At 45.9% G+C, this 11,528-nt stretch overlaps 1 long non-coding RNA gene across 2 annotated transcripts; it reads right to left on the bottom strand.

Moving 5' to 3' along the window:
• Window positions 1–994: 994 nt before the first annotated feature.
• LOC129381352 (uncharacterized) lies at window positions 995–10,231 on the bottom strand. 2 transcript variants are annotated; one of them, XR_008609548.1, is made up of 4 exons: window positions 10,051–10,231; window positions 9,418–9,505; window positions 6,575–6,679; window positions 995–1,103 (listed from the first exon to the last, which is right to left on the bottom strand). It is a non-coding gene; the product is annotated as an uncharacterized lncRNA (long non-coding RNA). The 2 variants fall into 2 exon arrangements; XR_008609547.1 differs by lacking the exon at window positions 9,418–9,505.
• Between the last annotated feature and the right edge of the window lie 1,297 nt (window positions 10,232–11,528).

Raw genomic sequence — 11,528 nt, forward strand, 5'->3', positions numbered from 1 at the left:
GTGGAGCTCTACATGAGAATCCTACATTTTATTGTAACGCACGCGGCAGCGGGGTCCTGTTTTAATTTTCATCAACTGTCATTCTTTAACGAGCACCAATGTCTGAGTACACGAACGTTTCTTCATTTCGACCCCATACAAGTGGCCGGCCAATACCGTACTGTCGTCTAGACGCTGCGGTTCTTTAATGCGGATTTATGTCGGCACGCCCTATATCACTTGGCCGCCTGAGAAATTTGCATGGTGGCAATTTTTCAGAAATAGCAGAAACATACAGCAGCGTACCTTGAATATAAATTCATACAGTTTGTTCCTAACTACTGCCGTGTCTTGTAGTAGCGTTTCCGCGCCTTATGTTTCTTTTTGCGTTTCCCGCCATGCCCTAATGCATGCGAGCTGCTAGCGAAGAGTGCCACGGCTGCTAATTACTCGTTTCGTGACTGCTTCGGTTCTGCCCATTCCCTGCCTGCTCTCGCTACCTCCTCTCTGCGATTATATCCACTCCGCTCGAGACTGGTGCATGTTAGCAGAAATACAAAAGCTGCAGTTTCCTGTATACTTTTGCTGGCAATCCTGCACATTTACAGAAATCTAGAGGGTATGGGGCAATGCCATAGACAGACACAAACGACTTTTTCGCGTCGCCTCTTCTCTCTGCCGTGCAGCTGCCATGTATAAACACACTGTGAGCCACCCCTCGACGCGGTTTTCAAGGCAGCGACTACAAATAAGCACTGGGAAAGTTCAATCAATAGGCAAAGAAAGCTCAGCTCTAAAAGCTGCGTAATATTGACTGTGGTACTATTGGCATTATACAGTCCACAAGAGTCCACCTAAAGCCACTGCTTCCGTATATGAAGCGACATACTTATAGAAAAGCTGTGGGTTCATAGGAATTTCCGTTGGAAGAGAACATTTTTCAATATCTGCAGATTAATAAATGTCAATTTTATTGGACAGAACAAATGTTTCTGCAGAGATGCATTTTCAGAAAACTTTATTTGATTTGCATCCATTTGCACCGCCACATCCCGAGAAAGCATCCTAAGAAGGTATCCATCCTGATAAGGTATTAAAAGAAGGCATGTTACATTACTTTTTATCTGTAAGAAAGAACCGAAGTTCGTGTCTTAGTTTGGTTGGCAAGAAATAGTAAAAAAAAGGATGTAGGCATGAAGGTTAACTCATTCGCCAAATCAGCATATACATCACAGTGGCTGACTGCGTAGCTACGGCTATATCACTGTGGTCACCCGAAAAAACGGGTCCTTATTCCGATTTGCATTCTTAGGATAGATCAAGCAATTTTTACTACCTACCTAGGTTTCTCTGTTCACGCCAACGTGAAACGTTGGGCGTTCAGCGCATCAGGCTGATGTGCTGAGGGAAAAGAGCTTAGAGCTTACCATCAGACCAATATTCCTCATTGGGTGAATGCCACTGGGTTTGCACTACCCTTATGTACCTCTGTGACTGCAGCTGCAGTGAGTCGGCGCGTGCCCATAATCAATGCACCTCTATGACGCCGATTTCGGCGGCTGGTAGCGTGCTACTCGCAACGTGCTGCTCTTTAATGACAACAAAAATTATTTGCGATTGCTTCGTTGCTACGCGCTATGGAACCCGCGCACTATCAACTCAGACAACCTCATCTGCATATATGTGGTCATCATTTTAAAGTTTTACGGAATTTGGAAATTGCTTTTTCCACATAACATACTGCTAAGATGTGTTGTGTCGGATATTTTTGTGATTATGGACGTTATAAAATTATGCCCTGTTACACTGAAGGTGTCAGTGCTACAAAGCGCCCTCAGGAGCGTTTTATGGGTGTCTTCCGAAGTTATAGAAGTTGACCGGCCACCAAACCAATCCCTAAGCGAGACAATTTTACAAGTGATGCAATGGTAAATTTTAGGTATGCAGGCTATTTAGGGGCTTAGCGAAACAGGCTAAACACTTGTGTAGTTTGCTGCCAGCCATGGCGGCGATTACAGGTTTGGAGGCATTGGGGACATGTATCATCGCGATGTGCACCGGAAATATCGATTGCGAAGTTTAATTAGTATAGTTGAACGAAATTAATGAACAAGGTTTCTTTTTTCTCCTTAGGATGCATACACAAAGCGCGCACGCTTCTTGCCGTCTTTAGCAGAGTAACTAAATCTGGGAGGGTAATTCCCTACAAATAACTTTGGGAAGCACTTTGTGACTGATGTAAGACGTGGAATCAAAACTTATCGCGACTGGCTCTGTTTTAAAGAAAGTAATTTATTGATATGTACTCAAGCACCCCCAGAAAAAAAGTTATTGTTGTGCACTAAGAAAGGGTTTCCAGTGTTTCTGCTCATGAGTGTTCTTAATGATTGTTAGAGAACGGGATAAGTTGGACTAAAATCTGACAAAATCTCCTGTCTTCCACGCCTGTAGCATCGTCTCTACGAGTCGCAAATAGGTGTGCTTGGGACTTAGGCTAAGAAACTGCTTTAGAATAAGGACAACAGAATTTGAGACTCGAAACTTGAGACCATCGCCACAGCAGAAAAGCCTGCCTTCCACCAAGACCCAAAAAAAAAATCTTAACGTGTCCGCATCTGGACGAAGTGCATGTGCGTGTCTTTTGCCAAATTTGGGGCATGATGGATCAAGAATTCGTCCGAAATTGCCATACTGTAGACATCGTCTTTTAATGCCACGCTTTAGGGCTTCTGAGAAAGGACGTTTGGCGATAACAACCCATTCTGGGGGGGCACGAGGAGCCGGATGCTGAACGTCGGCAATGCACCTTTTCGAGGTGGCTCCGCGCACCCGAGTTTCTCGCATGAAAACAATATGATTTCTCTTCTACGTTCATCCTGCTCATCATGTATTGCTTTTGCGTATTCCGCTATTTTAAAAAAATTTAAAACGCAACTCAAACGTCGCCACTTTGACACGATTGCTGAAATTAAGCCCGGATCTGAGTGGTGCTTGACTGATACAGCAAATAATTCGTCCAATAAATATTGGGAAAGTGGTTGGAGCGCTGCAAACGCTGTATGGCTGCGCAAGAGAAGCATGTCTAAGCTTACATTGTGTGCGTGCACACAAATAATGTTTTTTTTTTCACTACAAAGCCAGTCTCGAAACTTTCTGACAACCCCTCGAATGTGTGGTAAATGGTTTGAAGCTGTCACAGCCTTCACGGAAATTCGAGAGCCATTCCACTCTCTTGAGGTGGTCGACCAGCGAAGCTGTTTAGCACACGACACAGAGGTGACAAAGAATTCTCAACAAAGGCACCAACTCATTTATTGTCTTCATCACTCGCCGTGGTTGCTTAGCGGCTATGGTGTTAGGCTGCTAAGCACGATGTCGATGATGGTCGCCTTTTCATGGCGCCGAAATGCGAAAACACCCATGTATTTAGATTTAGGCACACGTTAAAGAACCTCACGTAGTCCGAATTTCCAGAGCCTCCCACGACAGCGTGCCTCATAATCATATCGTGGTTTTGGCATGTAAAACCCCATAAGTTTTTTTCCTTGGTGGCCATCGTGATGAAAGGTGCGCACGCACAATTACTGTCATTCGCGTGGACGACGAGACCGCTGCCGCGACGAGTCGGAGGCAACTAGACACAAGTGTCGTTCCAACGTGAACGCCACAACGGGAGAGCGAAAGGAAGGAAACTAGATACGCAACTGCTTCGAACGTCAACACACAGCGGATGGTGCAAACGCGGATCGACCTTTTGGGCAAAGATCCGACCATAATACCTGGTCACAGGAGGCACTACCGTCTTTGGGTGCTTTTGGTGTGTCAAGGCTAGTACAAGGGCGCGTTGCAGGTCCCGGAGCCCACTGCCCGCAGTGTATAGGAGTATCACGCTTACACGCTTTCTGCACTATCCTCAGGATAAGCCCATGGTTTTTGCACACCCGCACGATAAAAGTACGGCATCCTAGGCTCAATGAGCTTTCCCGTAAAATTATCTATACATATCTATAACCTCGTATCTATATGTTCCAGCATGTTAAAAGCGCGTTTTGTGAAACTCGTACACAGCACCTTGGTTCTTCTGAATGAAAGAATAGTGTCACATAGTTGACATATCGAGAAAATCTACGGCATCTCATAGGGGACGAGCGAGCAAAGTAACGAACAATGTTAGGTAATTAGGAGCAGCTGCTCTAAAGTGTCGTCCGCAGCATTTTCATTGTCATTGGGGAAATTTACGGGACGCGAAGTTCACATTCTTTTACAAAAAGGCCATGTTCACGGTAATGTGCGGGGAAAGTTTCTAGTCTCTTACGCAATTCTGAACATTCCGAATAATTACATCGCACACGTTTTCATCGTAATTTATTGCGGTATACCATGTTTAGAGCACTCTTCATTAATGTCTTCGTTGAACTGAACAAGTAACCTTGGTCACAGTGGTGTTGCACACAGGGCAGATTAGAGACAATGTTTAGGCAAGGCTTCGGAGTGACTTATATGTGCGAGCGTTCTCGAGTGTTAAAAGTAACCTTATGTCAACGGCCTCCATTATTGTTAGAGGGAGGCCGTTGTACCCATAACAAAGGCACAATTTCACCCGAAAGATGAATGATTGATTGCGACAGCAAATTGTTAGACCCTGCATTGCTGCTGCAAGTTTGACAGTGCACAGTCCGAAGCTGGTGGCAGCCTCAGAATTCTATCCAAATCGATATGCCTTGCAAAGCCGCTAAGTATAGTTCTTACATTGACGTATGTATCATCTGTATCTGAAACATATGTCTGCGGCTCCGCAGCGGCGGTAGTGGCTCGATCCTCTCCACCGGGCACCCACAGGTTTATAATATTGATAAAATTAACGCCTCGGCCAGGCATCCGGCTTTCAAATGTGCGTTGCTTGGGAGAGGTTCGTATAGACCACTGTGCTTGCTGCGCAATAATCAAGACAAATAAAACACTCAAGCAATCAAAAAGTAGTCTGTAGCCATCAACTTCCCAACAAGTGGATGTGCTTCTAAGCATCTGGAACTCCTTTATTTGTCGAGCAAGTGGCCAGGATCGCGTGTTTACTTATTTCCTCGTTAAATACCCGGCGACAGCACTGGTATGCCTTGCACAGCATCGGCATAGGCTGGACTATTTCAACGAGCTCTGGTAGAGACAAGGCGCACCCAGAGGCCATCACGAATGTTTATAAGGGACCCTTTCAATATGACAATCCATATAACCAACTGAATGCAGGACGTGGTGCAGCACTACTCAAGAAGAAGAACCATTTGGTTTCTGGGGGCACCAGGATTCGAACCCAGTACTTTCCGCATTCGAGGCGCACACTCAACCATTTCACCACCGCTGCAGTCTTTCCTAAGTAACCTAATTTTAGCGTATAGTAACTCGGCTTCACCGATAACTTCTTGTCTGCGCACTGTTCGCCACTTGTTTAAAGAAACAATAGCTGTCTTGCCAGGCCATGCTATTCGCTTAAGAGCAACCTAAAGAAAACTGCTGCAAACTAGGACAGAGTTTTAACAGGCTACTCAAGAAATTGGGAGCATCCGCCCACGTTTGCGCCGACGGTTACGTCAAATTTAGGCTGTGCGAATGAAATTGAATCTCATTGGAATAGGATGCTGTTTTGTCACTCCTGGTTTCTACGAGTTTCAAATACTGACTAAACTAGCACAGCGTTTCTCACAACCACCAAGAGCAGGAGGAGGCATGCTGTAGACTGCATGTGGATCTAGCCTTGCAAGACATGCCGACCACTGCTCCGCCCAGGTGCCTTCTTTGAGGAAAGTACGTCACTGTTCAGAAGCGGGCACGAAGCGGATGAACAACATGGTGCGCTCCGCGAGGAGGAATAGGGTGCGACGGCGCGGCCGGTGATCATTTTCGCGCACCAGGCTGTACGAGCTGGCCCACCTCCCGACACAACAACCTACAATAATTCTATCAAATATTACTAACCACTGGCTAAGTCTACATCACTTAAGCACTGCGGATCAGTCGGCACACCTGTTTCCTAAATGTCCGGCGCCTACCAGGAAAGACCGTGCGGTCACACCTGCATTTGGAGAGCCTACAAGATGGAGCGGGTCAAACAAAATGTCGCGTTTTGTAACAAGTCCAGGACACTGCAACAAACATTATTCAACCTCATCTAAAGTCTCATAAGTCTCAAATAACGGGGACGTGGTGGCGGTGCCTCCAGCGGGGATGGCCCTAACGAAAACGCCGCTAAAACGTATTCTGAGACAGTGTAGGATGCGTATAATTTTACTCTAAAAACGAACATATATAATTTCGACCGAAATAAAAGACATGAATTACTATTTTACTGTTTCTATAATATTGTGACTTGTTGAGGTATGCATGTTATCTCAATGCTGGCTACTTTCTTTTTCATAAATTCGTCGAGTGCTGCAAACACTGCACTATTACATGACGCAAGAAATAAAAGAGCACTTGAGAAGAAAGAGCAAGAATTTCAAGAACACCTTGCTAAAAAACGTGTTTATGTTTTGATCGTTTTGATGATATTGCAGAGAGATGTATTTTTTTACGTTTGAGAGAGTAAAATTAGCACACTTACAGCAGACACAAATTGTACGCCTCCCGTCTCCGTCAACACATCTCACTGGACCACTGCACTCGCCCTCCCATAAATCGGAATATGTAAGGCCGTCCGGTCGCTTTTCTGAAAAACAATTTAATTCTAGAGTGAGCCAAAACGTACAACTTCAAAGTTATGCAAGTTACTTTTACAGTTTCGTTTATTGGGGCAAGCAGCCGCTAGCGCCATCTGCAGTAGCGAGTTCAGAGAAGTCGCCTCACTTCATGAAAAAATTATGTTGAAGGTTGACTACAGTGTCTCACCTTTTCATCCATTCAAAATCATTGTCTCACTTAACCTATAGGACGCTCTCTAAACAGATGTCGAGTACTGCTTTACTCCAGAAACTCGTCTCCGTTGATGGGAAATTGGGTACTATTGCATTCTTGTCAATTCAATAGTTTATCCGCACATTTAATGTATCATAGATGTATCATACATAATTTATCAGTATTGATCATTATCAGTATAGTATTATTGATCTGACTAAAATTAATATTGTAATATTCTATTACGTCACCAATATTTCTTTATATTACTTTTTCTACAGTAAAATGGTCGGAAAAGCTCCTGTTCTCTTTTATTTCACATGCTATATCATCATGGGCAAACTCCGCAATCCCATATCTCTACCATAGTACACATCACTTCAAATTTATTCACCTTCAAATTCACCTTTATACGACTGACTCTCCATTATGTCGGACTAATCTGCTCTTCAGCCTTTTTGGCGACGCGCAGGCGCTCACTAGAAACATATTACCAAAAACGTTGGATCTATCGATAAAACGAACGATTTCAAGCATTTTTAGACAATATTGTCCAATCACACCACTCTGTACGTTACATTATTATTGAAGTTTATTTCACCCAAACCAACGTTCCACCCAACCGTATCCACCATATCCCAACTGATAATCATCCACTAGTGGCATATCGTTGCTATGGTATGCCGAACGAGAGAAGGCTGTAATTGCCGAACAAATGCACGAAATGCTAGATGCTAATGGTATCAAGCCCTCTTATAGCTCGTGGAAGGCACCCGACGTCTTAGACCGCAAAAAATACGACAATCTGCGAGTCCGCGTGGACTACCGTATGCTAAATAAGCACACCACACCCGATTCATTAACGCAGAAAGTTGGGCTAGTTGGTTTTGATGCATTTGCTGGGACATAGTTACTAGCGTTAACAAGGCTAACGAAAAAAAAAAGTTTGAACAGGACAGAGCGCTAGCGCTCTGGCTTGTACGATCTTTTTCGCCCTTAGTCTCGTTAGCGCTAGTACCTATGTCACAGCAAATACCAGATTCATGACCGCTGCCACGTATTGGGGACGTCAATGACACCGCACACAATTGAAAATTCATTGTGTCTTTAGATTGAAAAGCGGGGTATGGGCAAATCAAGGTGACTGAGGAGGATAAGTGCAAGAAGGCCTTTCGTGCACGATTTGCCTTGTATGAGTTCAATGGAACGCCTTCCGTACTCCGCACAGCCCTAAGTATGTTCCAGCGCACCATGAAAACAGTACTGGGTCCTCGAAAGATCGCGCCTGTGTTCTGTAACTTGACAACATCCTGGTTATCAGTACAACAAAAGAACATCCACGAAATGATGACAGACATTAATATTTGAGGTTTTACGGGCCACAACCACTTTCTGATTATGAGGCACGCCGTGGTGGAGGACTCCGGAAATTTTGACCACCTGGGGTTCTTTAACGTGCACCTAAATCTAAGCACACGGGTGTTTTCGCATTTCGCCCCCATCGAAATGCGGCCGCCGTGGCCGGGATTCGATCCCGCGACCTCGTGCTCAGTAGCTCAACACCATAGCCACTAAGCAACCACGGCGGGTGATGACAGACTATTCGAGAAGATACTCGACACCGGGTTTCGACTGAACTGCGATAAGTGCGCGTTTGGATTGAGAGCACAATCGTACCTCGATTACACCATATCTCCGGATGGTGTCCCGCCCCTTCCTGAAAGAATTGCAGCGGTAACGAACTATCTGTGCCTACCTGTATTAAACAGCTCCAGGTATTCCTAGGAATTACATCATATTTGGGCAAGCTTGTACCAAACTTTGCGTCTACTGCTGCTCCATTCCCGGACATACCAAAAGAGGAGCTCAATTTCAACGGAAACCTTCGCAGGATGCAGCTTACTGGGCGCTAAGAGACCGGCTGTCACACAGCCTTGTTCTGTGTCGTTTCCATGAAGATTGAAAGACAGAAGTACAGACTAATGCAAGTCAGGTTGGTGTCGGGGCAGTTCTGGTCCAGCGCGACTCAGGCGGACGTGAGCACGTCGTCGCCTATGCAAGCCGGAAACTCTCGGACGTGGAGCGCCTTTACCACTCGTAGAAACTAGAGTGCCTGGCCGCCGTTTGGAGTGTAGAAGAGAGGTTTCGTTACTACTTGTTTAGCCAACAATTCACTGCTGCAACGGATAACTCCGCTATTGGAAGGATGTTTGCTAAACAATACATCAACCACAGGTTGTCACGATGGATTGCTCGGCAGCAAGATTACATTTACAATATTCGACACCGTTGAGGAGCACAAAACCAAGTTGCGCACCCTCCATCGCGAAAACCGATTGAGGAAGGCTCCCCACAACACCGACAAGGCTGGATCGTGTTCGCCCAGCAATACGTTTTGAAGGCCCAACCTGTCGACAAAAACTTGGTGCCGATTATGAATTCCCTAACAGCTGGTGCGCGCAATTCCAGGTTTATTTTACGCGAAGGTACCTTATATCGTCGTCAATGGGCCATTTAGTCACCTTCTGATAATTCCTAGCTGTTTACACTCACGCATTTTCGTGACATCCCTGATACACCCGAAGTGGAGCAGGTGGGATATCGAGCCATTTTCCGCAAGCCACAGGAGTACTTTTGATGCCTGAGAATGGAGAGAAATGTGCGTTCGTATCTCGCAGCTTGTGATGTGTGCCAACAACACAAACGGCGTCCCGGCTGTCAACCTGCATACCATACCCCATCACACCCCCTCTAACAATTTTCCACACTTTGGGTAAAGGTCACATGCGCCCTTTTCCAAGAATGGCAGCGGGTAACCTATGTATTACACTCGCTGTGGACGATTTGTCAAAGTTCATTCCCGCCTGCTGCGTCATAACATTTCTACAGGACCACTGTTCCTACGGCCTTCCTGAGAAGCTCATCCCCGACAAGTCGACCACATTGCGCAGCTTTGAACTCCGCGTTTATCTACAACTAGCTGGAGCTAAGCACCACTGCGGGTCAGCGTACCACCAGCAAATGAACAGCCTGACAGGAAGGTCGACCCAGACTACCCAAGCTCGACTCGGACTATATTGTAGAAACAAGCCAGGTGAAGCCAAGCCGATTGGGACGGGCATCGTCGAGTGGCTGTACACGCAGTTAACAAGTTAACAGGCAATAGAGAGCTCCACAGGCACCTACCCTTAGGAGGTTGTTTACGGCCAACTTCCAACGCTGGGCGCTATACTCCGCTTGGGACGTTCCTTGCACGTCAGGCCTTTTGCCTCAACATCCGAACAGAGGCGCACAACAGGTCTGTGCATGCCTAATAGGGGCAAAGACGGTACTACGACCGCCGCCGCCCTTTGGCACCGGAATACAATATCGGCTATGAGGAGGGGGGGGGGGGGTTGCAGTGGAGCGCACCCCCATCTTGATTCACTTCAATTTAAGCGCAGGTGTGGGCGAGAACACCTGGCGCGTGCGATCCGCTGCATCTGACTGACACGCAGACAAGAGAAAGCGAAATAACTTTCCCATGCGTGTATCGCGTATGCAGAACTGCGTCCGTCGGCAAACCTAAAGTGCTGCGGTGTGTGTTTCTTGCGGAGGCACACCAGTAGCAGTGTGGCCGAGTATAACGAAGACAGAGCGGAGCTCGGGCTGTGGTGCTTGCTCGGTAAGCGCGAGGAAGCTGACGAGGACGACGCAAACCAGAATAACAAACTCGTAGAACGAGTGTCGGCTTTGTGTCTCCTTTACAATGTGTATATATATATATATATATATATATATATATATATATATATATATATATATAGAGAGAGAGAGAGAGAGAGAGAGTATCTCAAGTATGCCTATAGAGCGCATCGTGCCACGCTCTACATACGGACGGAGCCCAGTAAATCTTCGGCAGTAAAGAAGGCGGAAAGAGGACATGGTATTGCACTGATGTGTGTACATATTGATAAGTGGTTTGCAAGGGATGAGCATTGTGTTGTAAATTACCACTGGTCCTGAATTTGTTTTGCGTATTGATTGCACTGTAAAGTGTCGTTCAAAAAGTGACACTCAGGCGTAACTTATTGCCAGAACAAGATAAACACCGAAGCTTCAAAAGAGAATGCTGAAGAGCAATCACGTTTGTTGATCGTTACAGAGTCCTGTATTTACGGTCAGTAGAATAATACGCTGCATCACTTTGAAATTTCTGCAACCACATCTGGGGCGAGACAAAGACTAGCTAAGGCGGACTCGTTGGCTACAATTCCTCTCATAAAGTTCGACATTGCTTGGCCATTGCAGGATCTGCACCTCCCAAGTTCAGCTTCCAAGAGCTGTGCACAAATTGAACTTCTTCCATGCGGAAAGACAAGACTCTGCTCTACAGGAGGAACATTTAAAGATTGTACAGCGTTTCGTTATCGCTAAAGTACAGTCCACACAGACGCCGATGGTCATACAGATCAGGCTTCCAATGGCAGGAAGCCCATAGTACAGCTCAGTGAAGTAAAACAATCTCGTCTAATGAAGCCGGAGAAACGTCACGCTGTATATCACGAATCATCATCACCAACATCATCATCAGCAGCAGCAGCCTGGTTACGCCCACTGCATGGCTAAGGCCTCTCCCATACTTCTCCAACTACCCCGCTCATGTCCTAATTGTGGCCATGTTG

Source organism: Dermacentor andersoni, chromosome 11 (assembly GCF_023375885.2).
Source record: "Dermacentor andersoni chromosome 11, qqDerAnde1_hic_scaffold, whole genome shotgun sequence".
Lineage (NCBI taxonomy): Eukaryota > Metazoa > Arthropoda > Arachnida > Ixodida > Ixodidae > Dermacentor > Dermacentor andersoni.